The sequence below is a fragment of the Rhinoderma darwinii genome, chromosome 1, assembly GCF_050947455.1.
Source record: "Rhinoderma darwinii isolate aRhiDar2 chromosome 1, aRhiDar2.hap1, whole genome shotgun sequence".
Taxonomy (NCBI): domain Eukaryota; kingdom Metazoa; phylum Chordata; class Amphibia; order Anura; family Rhinodermatidae; genus Rhinoderma; species Rhinoderma darwinii.
This window is the reverse complement of record NC_134687.1, coordinates 260,784,313-260,801,120: the sequence shown is the minus strand read 5'-3', so window position 1 is coordinate 260,801,120 and position 16,808 is coordinate 260,784,313.

Below are 16,808 nucleotides of genomic sequence, written 5' to 3'. Positions count from 1 at the left end.
GGTTGAAGACTTCATCGGGTGTTATCCCTTTGAAGTGGTCTTCTGGTAGAAGGTATGTCACTTGAAGGCTTCATCGGGTGTTATCCCTTTGAAGTGGACTTCTAGTGGTCGGTATATCACTTGAGGGCTTCAACGGGTGTTATCCCCTTGAAGTGGACTTCTAGTGGGTGGAGCCATCTGCAGAGGTGAACGGTGCTTCCGAGCTGGTTTACGGCTGGAGGTAATTAGTGGTTTGCAGATGGCTAATTCGGTGTGTTCTTGAAAGGAACATCTGAAGGGGCTTCAAGGACTTCCTCTGCTCGGGTTAATGTTAACGTTTAATGGTTATTTATGATTCTGACCCATGTTGGGTCATGTGAATTATTAGGAGGAATTCTCTGGTGGATTCCTAACTAGTTATCCGAATGTTTCGGATTTAAATTGTTTTTATAAAACTGTGAAATTAATAAACGGCTGCTGTGGCCATTTCACATCCAACCTCGGTGTCATGTGTCGTTACTAAATGGGGGTGGGGGATAGTATGGTTTAAGGTTAACACACGACTCTACCTAGGCAGGTCATGCATCGTGTCGGACGAGTGAGGACACATCGGCACCAGACGCTACAGTTGATTCTGCAGCAGCATCGGCGTTTGCAGGTAAGTCGATGTAGCTACTTACCTGCAAACGCTGATGCTGCTGCAGAATCAACTGTAGCCTCTGGTGCCGATGTGGCCGACACGATGCAGGACCTGGGGCAGGAAGTGAGTGACGTCACAGCGTCATCTCTCGAGAACACGCTGTGTGTCTGCACTGCCAGAAGCTGGGTGTTAACGAACAGAAGTGGATGATGCTGATTCGTCAGGATCATACACTCCCATTCCTAACGCCCAGTTAGTAAAAGAAGTAAAAACGCCCCGATGTACGCACATAATACACGCCCAGTTGTACTTTTACTGTAAACACGCCCAGTTGTACTTTTGCAAGCCTCATTTGCATAAATACAAAAATGGTCATAACTTGGCCAAAAATGCTAGTTTTTAAAAAAATAAAAATGTTACTGTAATCTACATTGCAGCGCCTATCTGTTGCAATAGCAGATAGGGGTTGCAAAATCTGTTGACAGAGCCTCTTTAATCCTCGCTAGTACCAATGTGGGAGACAGTCTGGGAATCCGTGGTGCTGTTGACTTATTATTATGGACTATGGACTATTAAGGACTATGGACTAAAACTTTAAACGTCAATGGCTGTTCTTAGTTGAATCTGCCTGCTCTTGTCAGATTGCAGAAGTTACACAGCTTAAGGCCTCGCTAGTACCAGTGTGGGAGACTGTCTGGGAATCCGTGGTGCGGTTGACTTTTTATTATGTTGTTTAGATTTTGTTTCACAATCAATTAAAAAAGGACTATGGATTAAAGCTTTTAATGTCAATGACCACTCTAAGCTGAAAGTGCCTGCTCTCGTCGAATCGCAGAATTTACAGACCTTAAGTCCTCGCTAGTACTAGTGTGGGAGACTGTCTGGGAATCAGTGGTGCGGTTTACTTACCTTTATGCAGTTTAGATTTTGTTTCACAATCGATTAAAAAAGGACTATGGACTAATGATTTAAAAGTCAATGGCCATTCTAAGCTGAATTTGACTGCTCTGGACAGATCGCAGAAAATAAACAGCTTAAGGCTTCGCAAGTACCACTATGGTAGACTGTCTGGGAATGCGTGGTGTGGTTGACTTATTACTGTGTTGTTTATATTTTGTTTCACAATCGATTAAAAAAGGACTATGGACTAAAGCTAAAGATGTGAATATCCATTTTAAGCTGATTGTGCCTTCTCTCCTCAGATTGAAGTAGTTACACCGCTTAAGGCCTTGCTAGTACCAGTGTTGGAGACTGTCTGGGAATCCGTGGTGCTGTTGACCTATTGTTACGCTGTTTAGATTTTGTTTCACAATCAATTAAAAAGAAAAATAGACTAAAGCTTTAAACGTTAACGGCCATTCTAAGCTGAAATGTGCCTTTTCTCATCAAATCGCAGATGAATAACACTTTAAAGGAACAGTGTCACGAAATTATTTTTTTTTACATCAGTTTGATTTTAGTGTTTTATTAAAAACTTTTTGATTTATTTGTGTGTTTGTGTTTTACTTTTTTTATTTTTGAACTTTTTCTTCCCTATGGGGGCTGCCATTTTTTTTTCCATTTCTGTATGTGTCGATTAACGACACATACAGACATGGAATACGGCAGCTACAGTCCCATAGTGAATGCGAACGGGGCCCGTTCCATCCACTATGCTGTACGCCGTCTGTGTGGGAACGGCGCATGCGCCGCTCCCACACAGTCCAAGTTGAACTGTGCGCCGTCCGGCACCATTTTCCTGTAGACCGGAAGTCGCGGCCGGACAGTAAGATTACTACTTCCGGTCGCGGCTTCCGGACTTGTGCACTTGCAGCGGCGGTAGCAGATGGAGCGGACGGACCGGAGGGAGCGGCGGCGACTGGAGCAGGTAAGTTATTTCTGTGTATGTAAGGGTATGTGCACACACACTAATTACGTCCGTAATTGACGGACGTATTTCGGCCGCAAGTAGTGGACCGAACACAGTGCAGGGAGCCGGGCTCCTAGCATCATACTTATGTACGATGCTAGGAGTCCCTGCCTCTCCGTGGAACTACTGTCCCGTACTGAAAACATGATTACAGTACGGGACAGTTGTCCTGCAGAGAAGCAGGGACTCCTAGCATCGTATATAACTATGATGCTAGGAGCCCGGCTCCCTGCACTGTGTTCGGTCCGGTACTTGCGGCCGAAATACGTCCGTCAATTACGGACGTAATTAGTGTGTGTGCACATACCCTAAGTGTTTTACTGTGTGTTTACTAGTGTATGTAAACCTACTACACTGTGTGTTAGCTCAAAAATGGCGACACACAGTGTAGGAGGTTTGACCGTTCAATCCCCTCGTTTCTCCCGGCACTAGCCAGGATAAAGGAGGGGGGGATTCTGAGAGCTCACTAGAGCGAGTGAGTTTTCTCAAATTTTGCAGCATAAAGCAATGTGGTTGCTTTACCACATGCAATGCTGCAATTTTGGGAATTGCTCCATCTAGTGACCAGCACTGGGAAATATTATAAATTAGAATCTAATTTATAATATTTCCTTACTCGTGAAATAAATTAAAAAAATTAGAACAATGTTTAATCACCTATACACTAATTGTTTAACTAAAAAAATAATACATTTTTTTCTAGCGTCACATTCCCTTTAAGACCTCGCTAGGACTACCAAAAGTGAAGGCTTGTCTCAAACCTGGTGAAGAATCCAAATACTCCTCCCCAGACAAAGAGATCAGATCTAGGAATGATGATACCTGGGGGTTATAATTTTTGGATTGGTGGGAGGAAGGTATGATCCAAGTAAGATATAGGATCCCGCAGATAACTTTAATTCTGGAACTACAGGTCACTGGAAATGGAGCGTGGTTAGCCTTAACTTTAGTATAGGACGAACAGCTTTGTTTCAAGCTGATTTTTGTGACCCGATCAAAACAAAGTGTAATCAAAATAAAGAAGAAGCATCCAAATTAACATGGTCTGACAAATACATCTGAGCCATACATATAAACACATATGGAGCTAGGATGTGCAGTTCATGGGCCCTAGCTATATGAACCACACGAATGGCTAGAATGGCTTAGATATACTGCCAAAAGTCTTAAGAAATGGGAGTTGTATAGCCTGCGCTACAGCTAGGCCGCAAGTAAGAACAGTCCCCTTTCCCTTAAGTAACGAGGAAGATCCGGAAGGACTTCAATGTATCATAAAACCGTACAATAAAGCATACAAACCAACCACAAAAGAGGGAAAATGTAAAACGTTGACCCTCCTGTTCTCGCCAATCCAGAAGCCAGACATCCCACCTCAGGTTATTTGCTTATCCTGGTAACTATACTTGTTTTGCACTCCCAGGGAAAGGCCATAACTATGGCCAACTTCAGGACAAATATTTCTATATGACAGGAAACCGACAAACTGTCTTCAGCCAGTCTGAGCCACAATACGCTCTAATATGTGTATATAAACCAGGGCTTGTGTGATGAAACTCAGACAACTGCTTGACAACTATATGTTGTGTGTTTTGTTGTCTCCTTGCCGGCAAGAAATAAAGGAACCTACTTCTAATTCAGATGACTTCGTGCCTCGCTTGATAGATCTAGAAAATTCTCCTGTCACAAAGAGAACCGGGTGTGTATCGATATAAAGATGCAAAAATTGTCAGGTACTGTATGTAGGTATTGGTTCATCTGCTGCACACTTGTGCATTGAGGGTCAGTTGACACATTGCTAAATACTGAGTTTTTCCCACAATGGAATTGGTTGTGCAGCAAATACAGTAGCAGCAAAGTGGATGAGATCAAACAAATTTCATCCACACTCTGCGTAAATACTGAGCGGAAAAAAAACTCAGGAATTGACCTGCTGTGCAGAGTTTATTCTGCAGCATGTCAATTGTATATGCGTAAATGCGGCTTATTTGTTACCTCAAAGGGGAGGTAATACCCGCAACAAATAACAGTTGTTGCATTTTTGGCGACCGCTATGCTGCGATTCTGATGCAAAAAACGCAATTCTGAAAATACCAAAAAAAATGGTATACTTACCCAGAAGTCTGTGTTCCTCCCTGCAGCACAGCCTCCTGGGATGACGTTTCATCCCATGTGACTGCTGCAACCAAACAGAGCCTGTAGAAGGCGATCACATGGGATAAAACAGTTTGGTGCGGCTTTTCGGACAGAATTTCCAGCGGCGCACAGGGCGGATACACTGCATGCTTTTGCGCTGAGTATCCGTCCCATGTGAGCTCAGCCTGAATATTATTGGTCAAATTGAAAAACAAACCCCCCGCAAGGTGATGAGCAGCCTTTCCTCTGCAGACATCGCCTTCCTCATCACTGTATTTGAATAGGTCAGATAAGGACGGAGGATCGACAGCAAACGATCAAAGCAATGAATGGGTAACCAACAAAACGAAATGAATTTGTCTGGATACCTGAAATGTAAAAATTGTATTGTTCGTTTTTTTAAAATTGGAAAACATTTTCTAAAATAGATACACAAACGAAATTTAACTCCGTAAATCACAATATAAGTTAGTGAAGAGTCCCTTCTGTGGTCGCTCCAATAATAGGGGGTGCACCCACATTCGGCATCTTCTTCTAGCTTGCTCCTGGGGAATTTTTTTTTTTTTAAAAAGCTAAGATTAACCAAACTTGACTTGCTCTATAATGATAATCCTAAACTACATTCTCTATGTGGAGCTATTTCATTAAACGAAACGGAAAAGTAACATACATGACATATCACATTACATATTGAATTCGACTGACGTGTCTTAAAGAGACTCTGTCACCACATTATAAGTGCCCTATCTCCTACATAAGGAGATCGGCGCTGTAATGTAGGTGACAGTAATGCTTTTTATTTAAAAAAACGATCTTTTTTCACAACGTTGGGAGCGATTTTGGTTTATCCTAATGAGCTTTCTTAATGCCCAAGTGGGCGTACTTTTACTTTCGACCAAGTGGGCGTTGTACAGAGGAATGCATGACGCTGACCAATCGGCATCATGCACTCCTCTCCATTCATTTACACTGCACTAGCGATATAGTTATATCACTATGTGCAGCCTCACACACAAACCCTAACATTACTACAGTGTCCTGATAATGAATACACATGACCATCCAGCCTGGACGTCATGTGTACTCAGAATCCTGACACTTCTGACTCTTTTTTTGTGAGATTCCGGCAAGTGAAACCAAATCTCGTTTAGCTCCGTGATCTCGCGAGATTTGGTTTCACTTGCCGGAATCTCACAAAAAAAGAGTCAGAAGTGTCAGGATTCTGAGTACACATGACGTCCAGGCTGCCCACTTGGGCATTAAGAAAGCTCATTAGCATAAACCAAAATCGCTCCTAACTTTGTGAAAAAAGATTGTTTTTTTTAAATAAAAAGCATTACTGTCACCTACATTACAGCGCCGATCTCCTTATGTAGGAGATAGGGCACTTATAATGTGGTGACAGAGTCTCTTTAAACAACAATACTGTTGATTATTAGTAGTAATAACTTCATGTAAGGCCGTCTTAGTTTCAATGGCCGATTAGCACGTTCCATGGTAGCAGAAAACACGCTTGTATGTAAAATGATGAACATGAATGGTGTAACAGGATACATGTCATAGAAGGTGACCTAATTTATTTATTTATTTATTTTATTTATTGTATTGTCACTATTTAAAAAAAACGCACCGAAAACCGCAACTAATTCTGCAGCAAAAATGCACATAAAGATGAGATTTTTCCGCAACGGATTGTCTGCTAGTTTGTGCGGAAATGCTGCAGAAATTTTCTGCAACAAATACGCAACATGTAGACAAGCCCTAATAGTTCTTACTTTTACGGACGCATCTATACCAGTTTTGTTCATTTTTTATCTTTTTACATTGTGCTTGAGGGAAAATAGGTATTACAAAAACTTTGTCTTACTATATTTACTTGTCCCCTAGGGGACTTTAACCAGTGATAGTTGGATCGCTTGCGCGATATACTGCGATACTAATGTATTGTATACATGATACCGGAGGCAGGGCTTCATAGGAGTACAAAGATGGCGGACCTGGGAGCCTTCATCAGGTCACCCCGTGATCGTGTAATATGGGGGCCGTTTGAATGTTACAGGGGGCCGCCCTCGTTTCTAGTCATTTAAATGCAAGGTCGCTATTGACTGCTGCATTTAACGGGTTAAACAAGCGGGATCCCGCTCGTTACCCTGAAGCGTTGGCACGCTTGTTCTATGGTGCAGGCTCAGCCCGTGAACCTACTTCATGTTACCCCATCCCATGTTCCCCCCCCCCATACATGTGGCAGATATTGGGAGGGGATAAATACGCACGCACACGCGCACACGCGCACACACACACACACACACACACACACACACGTACACGTGTGTGTGTGTATATATATATGTGTGTGTATGTGTATATACAGTAATATAGCTCTCTATCTATCTATCTATCTATCTATCTATCTATCTATCTATCTATCTATCTATCTATCTATCTATCTATCTATCTATCTATCATCTATCTATCGTGTTGCTTGGGTTTTAAAAGTTCAGGGGTACAAGCCCCAAGATGTGTGTTTATCCCCCACTACCTGAATTTTAAATATTAGTATATATGTATGTTTGTATATACAGTATATATATATATATATATATATATATATATTTCTGTTTGTATATATGTATGTATAAACATGTGTATATATATGTACGTATTTATGTATATATATATATATATATATATATATGTGTGTGTGTGTGTATGTATATACATGTGCATATATATATATATATATATATATATATATATATATTTACAAAAATTAAAATCAAGAGCAGCACCATGCAGGAATGAATAATAAATGTGGGTGCCAGCCTCAGGGTAAAGGCTATATCCTTCGTAATAGTCTACAAAAAAATAGGCAGCACTCCTGGATCTCCAAGTGAAAAAATCAAGTGATGAACTTTATTCCATAAGCAACATTTCGGCAGATGCAGCTGCTTTTCCCAAGCATACAAAAAGTGTGTCAGACCCAATTTTATATGGGTTGTAACAACCAGAGTAATTACAATATAATCAAAGCAAAATATAGCAAAAAAACCAGTGGATTCCAAATGTGGAGGAATCATATAATAAACATCAATAAATGTGCTATGTCATACAAAACGTAACATATCATATTGCACCAAAAAATCCCAGCATGTACAATGGATTTACAAGCTTATACATTAATGTGTTAATTGAGTGTTTAAAACAAAGCACAGGTGACTCACCAATTAGAAAGATCACAGGAGAGTTTCCATAGAATAATATACGCTGCAGCATGAACTTGGCGTCCTATACGCCTTACTGCGCAAATGCAGCAGTGTAGGGCGGGTCTACCTGTGTTCGGTCAATCCACAGCACTGCACATGCACGCGCATGCGCACAACATGATGTATTATTACAATCACCATTGCAAATAAGGGAAAGCGCCAGGTTCAAAGTATAAAAAATACAGAGTACAATACAAAGTATTGGCAAAGAGCCCAAAAGAGCCATGTTTCAAAAAGGCAGCCAGTAAGTAGAGCAAGGGTATTAAGCTGCGGACACTGTCATCCAATTCGGGACGCAGTGCCCACAGCCAGGTAGCGGTTCGGAGGTGATATCCTGTGAGTGAGCCCAGGCAATCACCAAAATGAACCGTTCAAAGTCCCGAAAGTTTTAAAAAAACAGCAATGGCATGCCAGAGAAACTGCATGCAGAGTGAACGCAGCCCAAAGCAAAATGATGTATCATGACTGATTGTAGGGACCTGGGACAAATATACAATACATTTTATAGTTATATATTAATAGGGAATAAAGACAACAGAATAACGAATATATATAAATATTTACTGGAACTTTATAAGATAATTCTACTAAGATGAAGGAAACATATTCTCCATCGTTCACTGGTGAGCCAAGAATTTTGTGGTGACTTCAAATGCGTGTATCTAAAAACAATTAAAAAAATAATTAGTAAATATAATAAATTGGGTCTATATTTATATACATTAAAAAATATACATGGAGGCAAAAGGACACGTCAAGACAAGATAATATAAAGAGCAAATGGCATTAGAAGACCAACATAGTTAGAATACACCGCTGATTTTGTAATCCACATTCATGCCATTGGGTTTGAGTGTCCCCAGCCTGTGGATCCATTGTAACTCTTTCCTTTTCAATAGTTGTGAGCTATTACCGCCACGTCTCAGTGAAGGGACATGGTCTATGACCCTAAACCTCAATTACCATTCTGTATGCTTAAATTCAGAAAAATGCTTTGAAACTTGTAGATCTTGTCTGTGAATGTGGATTGTGTACCTACGTTGGTTTAATCGTGTTTTCAGATCTAACGTTGTTTCACCAACTTACCACATGTTGCAAGGGCACTGAAGTAAATGCACAACATGCTCACTATTGCACGTCAAAAAATGTCTAATATTATAGGTTTTATCCTTGGACACATCTGTAAAAGTATCTCCTTTCAATATAGCTACGGTACGGTACGGTTCACAAGGGGAGTTTTCCGTGTTTAAACTGTGGCAGGCTCAGGAACGAAACACAGCACGGGATACAGGAGATAGGAAGCAGGGCACGGGAACACTGGGAGCAATAAAACTCTAAGGGACCATTTGCAATACAGACATGGGAAAACTACAACAATGCTCCGGCAAGGAGTGGAAGGGCAGAACCCTTTTATAGTCCTGGGTGCACTGGGAATAGGATGGGGAAGTTTTAAGTAATGCGCGCTCTGGCCCTTTTGGTCTGGGGACAAGCGCGCGCACCATGTCACACAATCCAGGAAGGGGAGGCCGTGCCAGATGACGTCTCCGGGGAGGAAGAGGCTGGCAGACAGACAGGAAGTTGCGGCCGTTCACCGAGGGTGAGCAGCAGCGGTCCGCGACCGCAGCAATAACAGTACCCCCCTTACGCCCCTCTTCTTGGGTCGGGTGTGTAAGAGAAATTGTTAATGAGGGTAGGTTCACTAGGGTTCTCTTCTGGCTCCCAACACCTCTCCTCAGGGCCAAACCCTCTCCAGTCCACCAGATAGAAAGTCCTCACTCCTACTCTCTTGCAGTCCAGAATCTCCGTCACCTCAAATACATCAGAAGAACCACTGGGAGAAACTGCAGAACGGCTTTACTGTAGAGGTTCAGGACCACAGTTTTAAGGAGGGACATGTGGAACGAGTTGCGAATCTTGAGAGCAGGAGGCGACCGAAGTTTATAGGATACAGGGTTAATTCGTTGTAGAACTTCGAAAGGGCCAAAGAACCCGGGAGCGTATTTGTGGGAAGGCATCTTGAGTCGAATGTTTCTAGAGGACAGCCAGACTTTAACTCCAGGAGAGAATTGAGGAGGGACTTTCTTCTTTTATCGGCATGCCTTTTCATGTGGTCCACTGCTTGGAGAATCGCAGCCTTAGTTTGCTGCCAGTGGTGAATAAAAGAGGCAAAGGAAGAGTTAGCTCCCAGCACTTGAGTCATGGCTGGCAAAGGAAAAGGAACTCGAGGATGCTGGCTGTACACAATGTAGAAAGGAGGCAGAAGACTCACTTGTGCGATTGTTGTACGAGAATTCCACCCAAGGCAGGAGTTGTTCCCAATTGTCGTGTTGGGTGGAAACAAAATGATGAAGGTAATTCTCAAAAATTTGGTTGATCCCCTCCACCTGACCATTGGACGGAGGGTGATAGGCAGAAGAGAAGTCCAGTTTAACGTCTAGCAGGTTGCACAGGGCTCTCCAAAACTTAGATGTAAACTTTACAAACCCCGTCTGAGACAATATGTAGAGGAAGTCCGTGTAGCCGGAAGATGTGCGAAATAAACAGGCTTGCCAGACGAGGAGCAGACGGGAGGCCAGTCAGTGGAATAAGATGTGCCAATATAGAGAAACGATCCACTACTACCCGGATCGTAGTACACCCAGCTGAACGAGCAAGGTTAGTGATAAAGTCCATAGCGATATGCTGCCAAGGGCATCAGGAACGGGCAGGGGTCGGAGCAGACCAGTAGGTTTGGAGCGGGAAGACTTTGAGTGTTCGAGGCACAATTCATACATGAAGAGACATAGTCTGCAAAATCTTGAGCTTAGAAAATGCCAATTCTGCTTCTGGAGACCAAACCTTGGAGTTCACCCCATTATTGGTGAGGGCCGAGATTGGAGCAGTCAGAGATGAGAAGTTCGGGATGAGTTGCTGATAGAAGTTCCCGAATCCCAGAAATCTTTGTATGGACCGAAGGCCCTGTGGGCGTGGCCACTCTAAGACGATCTCACCTTCTCTGGATCCATCTTGAGACCACGGTCAGATACAATGTAGCCCAGGAAGGGCAGAGAGGTTTTTTCGTACAATTTTCTCAATTTTAGTATATAGGCGATTCTCCCGTAACCGCGACAGAACTTGGCGAACGTGCTTCCGATGTGTCATCAAATTCGGTGAGTAAATCAAGATTAGATAGACCACCACACAGACATACAGCAGATCCCGGAAAATGTCCTTTACAAGTTCCTTGAACATAGAGTTACACAGTCCAAAGGGCATCACAAGGTATTTGTAATGGCCGTCACTGGTGTTAAATGCGGTTTTCCATTCATCTCCTCTGCCGATTCGGATTAGGTCAAGATCCAGCTTTGTGAATTCCTTGGCCCCACGAATCCTATCAAAAAGTTCTGAGATGAGCGGCAGGGGATACTTATTTTTAACCGTAATTTGGTTCAGACCCCGGTAGTCGATACATGGATGAAGAGATCTGTCCTTCTTTTTCACGAAGAAGCATCTGGCTCCGGCCGGGGAGGAAGATTTCCGGATGAAAACTCTCTTGAGGTTCTCCTTGACATAGGCGGACATGGCTAGGGTTTCTGGCAGGGAAAGAGGATAAACGCGCCCTTGAGGCGGTGAAGCATTAGGTGGTAAGTCAACAGGGCAGTTGTAGATGCGCCGAGGAGGAAGAGCCTCTGCTTCCCTCTTACTGAAGATGTCCGTAAAACTAGTATAATGAGACAGTAGGTCGGAGAGTGACTGCGGCAGTGGAGGCAAAACAGGATGAACCTATGGCAGGCAGCGGCTAAGGCATCTGGGCCCCCATTGGAGGATCTCTCCAGAATTTAAGTCAAGGACCACGGTGTGTAGACGAAGCCAAGGCAGGCCCAACAGGACAGGGTTGATGGCTTTAGGCAGGACGAGGAAGGTGATCTGTTCCGAGTGAAGGACTCCGATTTGTAACGTTAGTGGTTTAGTGATAGACACAATAGGATAGAGCAATGGTAGTCCATTTACAGAAGCAACAGCCAGGGGTCTCTCTAGAAGAACTGTGGGTAGACGTAGGCGATTCACTAAATACTGCTGGATGAAATTTGCAGCTGCTCCCGAATCCAGATAGGCAGAGGAGGAGTGTGATGTCCCTCCAGAGATGATGGTCACAGGAATAGGTAATTTGGGAGAGGTTTTGACGTTTGGCGTCGACCCACCTAGAGTTTCCTTTCTAACCATCCCTAAGTGCTGGGGTTTCCTGGCTTTTGGGGACTTTGGCGCACGAAATGGCCTTTAAGGCCGCAATACAGACACAGACCTAAAGAGTGTCTGCGCTGTTTCTCCTGCTCGGACAACTTGACTATGTCTACCTGCATCGGTTCCTCGCGTAGAGCAACAGGAGGAGGCAATAGTGGACCCTGGAACGAGGGTGCCAATCTGTGAAAACGTCACTCCCGCCGAACCTCGTGAGCGCGTTCCTGGATCCTCAAGAGCACCCAATGTAGAAGAGAGGTCGCGGGCTGCTAGCCCGTCCTTGTAGTGCAAGGACAGTCCCTGCCAAAAGGTCGCCACAAAAGTCTCATTGTTCCATGCCAACTCTGCTACCAGGGTACGAAAGGAGATGGCATACTCTCCTACCATGGTCCCTCCTTGCTCGAGGGTTAGCAGAGTGGCTGCTGCAGAGGATGTTCGGCCTGGCTCCTTGAACACGGCATGAAAAGTCTGTAAGAACAAGGCTAGTGTTATGGCAGGAAGGAGGGGAAGGGGATAAGTGAGCCCTAATCTACCCACCGCCCTGTCCCTGCCTACTTGCAACGACCCGCCCTAGGCGACGGGGTACAACTGGGTGGCGGTCCCTACGCTGACTAAGTGCAAGGGAATACAAACAGGGAAGAAGCAAGGGAAGGGGCAGTAGCCCACGGAACACCGTGAGGAAACCAGAGTGGTAAACGAGCCAGTCAGAATCAGGATGTCACGAAGTATACGAACGCAGAGCAAGGAAGCACGCCGGGGTCAGAGCCAAGCAGGATAAGCGGAAGCTGGAGCAAGGCTGTAGCAGGGCCAGGAAACCAGGAAGAATCACAAGCAATGAGGAAGAGAAAACGGCAGGTATAAATGGACAGGGGGCGGAGCTAACTCCGACTGACCAGGCCGCGATAGGCTCTCCCACTCCTGAGCCTGCCACCCTGATTGGTGGGAGCCGGAGTCAGTCTAAGAGGTCCGGCCTCAGGTGTCGATTGATTAATCCTGGGAGTATCCACAGACGTAGTGCCTGGCAGATCCTTTACAGTACCCCCCCTTTTATGAGGGGCCACCGGACCCTTACTAAGAGGACCTGGTTTAGTGGGGAAGAGAAGGTGGAACCTCCTGACCAATACCCCAGCGTGAACATCTCGAGCAGGTACCCAAGTCCTCTCCTCCGGCCCGTATCCTCTCCAATGGACCAGGTACTGGAGGGAGCCCTGGATCATCCTACTGTCCACAATCTTGGCCACCTCGAATTCCACCCCCTCAGGGGTGAGAATGGGAACAGGAGGTTTCCTCGAGGGGGACCAGGACGGGGAGCAGCGTTTAAGGAGGGAGGCATGAAAGACGTCGTGTATGCGAAAGGATGGGGGCAGCTCCAGACGGAAGGATACAGGGTTGAGGACTTCAATGACCTTATAAGGCCCAATAAATCGGGGAGCAAACTTCCTGGACGGGACCTTAAGGCGCAAGTTCCTAGACGACAACCACACCAGATCCCCGACGACAGACAAGGGGTTAGCAGAACGTCTTCTATCAGCCTGAATTTTTTGTACGCTCTGGGACGCCTCTAGGTTCTTCTGAACCTGGGCCCAAACTGTGCACAGTTCCCGATGAACGACCTCTACCTCGGGATTATTGGAACTACCAGGAGAAACGGAGGAGAACCGTGGATTAAACCCGAAATTACAGAAAAACGGGGAGACCCCTGACGAGTTATTGACCCGGTTATTCAGGGAAAATTCGGCGAGGGGAATGAATGAGACCCAATCAAATTGACAGTCAGAGATGAAACACCTTAAATATTGTTCCAGGGATTGATTAGTCCTCTCCGTTTGGCCATTAGTTTCGGGATGGAAGGCGGAGGAGAAGGACAGATCAATCTCCAACTTTTTACAAAAGGCTCTCCAAAATAAAGAAACAAATTGTACCCCTCTGTCAGAAACGATATTGCCTGGGACCCCATAGAGACGCAGAATGTGTTTAACAAACAAAGAAGCTAACGTCTTGGCGTTAGGTAGTTTCTTAAGGGGCACAAAGTGGCACATCTTGCTGAAGCGGTCTACTACCACCCACACCACCGACTTGCCTTGAGATGGAGGCAAATCGGTGATAAAATCCATGGAGATATGGGTCCAAGGTCTCTGGGGAATGGGCAAAGAACGTAGTAAGCCCGCAGGTCGGGACCTAGGGGTCTTGGACCTAGCACAAACCTCACAAGCGGCGACGTAAGCCCTAACGTCTTTAGGCAACCCAGGCCACCAATAGTTTCTGGTAATGAGGTGTTTGGTACCCAAGATGCCAGGATGACCAGATAGTGCGGAGTCATGGTTTTCCCTAAGTACCCTTAGCCGGTATTGCAGGGGGACAAACAGCTTGTCCACAGGGAGGTTCCCGGGAGCTGAACCTTGATCAGCCGCAATATCAGAGACTAAATCAGAATCAGTGGCAGAAACGATTATACCAGGGGGTAAAATACAAGCAGGATCCTTCTCAGAAGGAGGATTGGCCATGAAACTACGTGACAGTGCATCAGCCTTAATATTTTTGGACCCAGCTCTATAGGTAACCAAAAAGTTAAATCTGGTAAAAAATAGCGCCCATCGAGCTTGTCTCGGATTAAGCCTCCGGGCAGATTCTGGGAAAACCAGATTCTTGTGGTCAGTAAGGACCGTTACCTGGTGTCTGGCCCCCTCCAGGAAGTGACGCCACTCTTCAAAAGCCCATTTAATGGCTAAAAGTTCGCGGTTGCCAATATCGTAGTTACTCTCCGTGGGCGAAAACTTCCTGGAGAAGTAAGCACAGGGGCGAAGATGGGTGAGGGACCTGGTACCCTGGGACAAGACAGCCCCCACTCCCACCTCTGACGCGTCAACCTCCACGATAAATGGCTCCCTTTGGTTGGGCTGAACCAGCACAGGGGCTGAGATAAAGCACTTCTTGAGGGTCTCAAAAGCCTGGACGGCCTCAGGAGGCCAGTGGAGGACATCAGCACCCTTGCGAGTGAGGTCCGTAAGAGGCTTAGCGACGACCGAGAAGTTGGCAATAAATCTCCTGTAATAGTTAGCGAACCCCAAAAAACACTGTAGCGCCTTCAGGGAGGCAGGTTGGACCCATTCCGCCACAGCCTGAACCTTGGCAGGGTCCATGCGGAATTCATGAGGAGTGAGGATTTGACCCAAAAATTGTATTTCCTGTACCCCAAACACACATTTTTCGGTTTTGGCAAACAGTTTGTTTTTCCGAAGGACCTGGAGCACCTTCCTGACATGCTCCACGTGGGAGGACCAGTCCTTGGAAAACACCAGTATGTCATCAAGGTACACTACAAGAAAATTTCCCAGGTAATCTCTCAGAATTTCATTAATAAAATTCTGGAAGACAGCAGGGGCATTACACAACCCAAAGGGCATGACCAGGTATTCGAAATGACCTTCAGGCGTGTTGAACGCAGTCTTCCACTCATCCCCCTCTTTGATGCGGATAAGGTTATACGCCCCCCGTAGATCAAACTCAGAGAACCATTGGGCCCCCTGAACCTGATTAAAAAGATCCGGAATCAAAGGAAGGGAATACTGGTTCCTTACAGTGACCTTATTCAAGTTACGATAGTCAATGCACGGCCTAAGACCACCATCCTTCTTCCCCACGAAGAAGAAGCCAGCACCTACAGGAGAAGTAGAGGGGCGAATGAAACCCTTGGCCAGGCATTCTTGGATATATTCCCTCATGGCTTCACGTTCAGGACATGAAAGATTAAATATCCTACCCTTAGGAAGCTTAGCACCTGGTACCAAATCGATAGCGCAATCGTAATCTCTATGAGGGGGCAACACTTCGGAGGCCTCCTTAGAGAAAACATCAGCGAAGTCCTGAACAAACTCAGGTAGCGTGTTTACCTCCTCACGGGGAGAAATAGAGTTAACCGAAAGACATGACGTCAGGCATTCACTACCCCATTTGGTGAGATCCCCAGTATTCCAATCAAACGTGGGATTATGCAACTGCAACCAGGGAAGACCTAATACCAGATCGGACGATAATCCCTGCATCAACAGTACAGAGCACTGCTTCAAATGCATGGAGCCAACAAGGAGTTCAAAAACAGGAGTATGCTGAGTAAAATAACCATTAGCAAGAGGAGTGGAGTCGATACCCACTACCGGGACAGGATTAGGCAAATCAATAAAAGGCATTTTTAGAGACATAGCAAATTCCACAGACATGATATTAGCAGATGAGCCTGAATCCACGAAGGCACTGCCGGTGGCAGACCGACCACCAAACGAGACCTGAAAGGGAAGCAAAATTTTATTGCGTTTCATATTAACGGGAAATACCCGTGCGCCCAAGTGACCTCCCCGATGATCACTTAGGCGCGGAAGTTTTCCGGCTGCTTATTCTTGCGCCTGGGACAGGTGTTCAGTTAATGCTTGTCATCCCCACAATAGAAGCAGAGACCATTCTTCCTACGGAACTCTCTACGTTGTCGGGGGGACACGGAGGCCCCGAGTTGCATGGGTACCTCCGAGTCTTCCGTGGAAGAGCGAGGAGACGGGACCTCAGGGGGAATCGCAGGGAAGTCAGAGGGGAAAACACTGAAACGTTCAAGCTGTCGTTCCCTGAGACGTCGGTCAAGTCGTACAGCTAAGGCCATAACCTGGTCTAGGGAGTC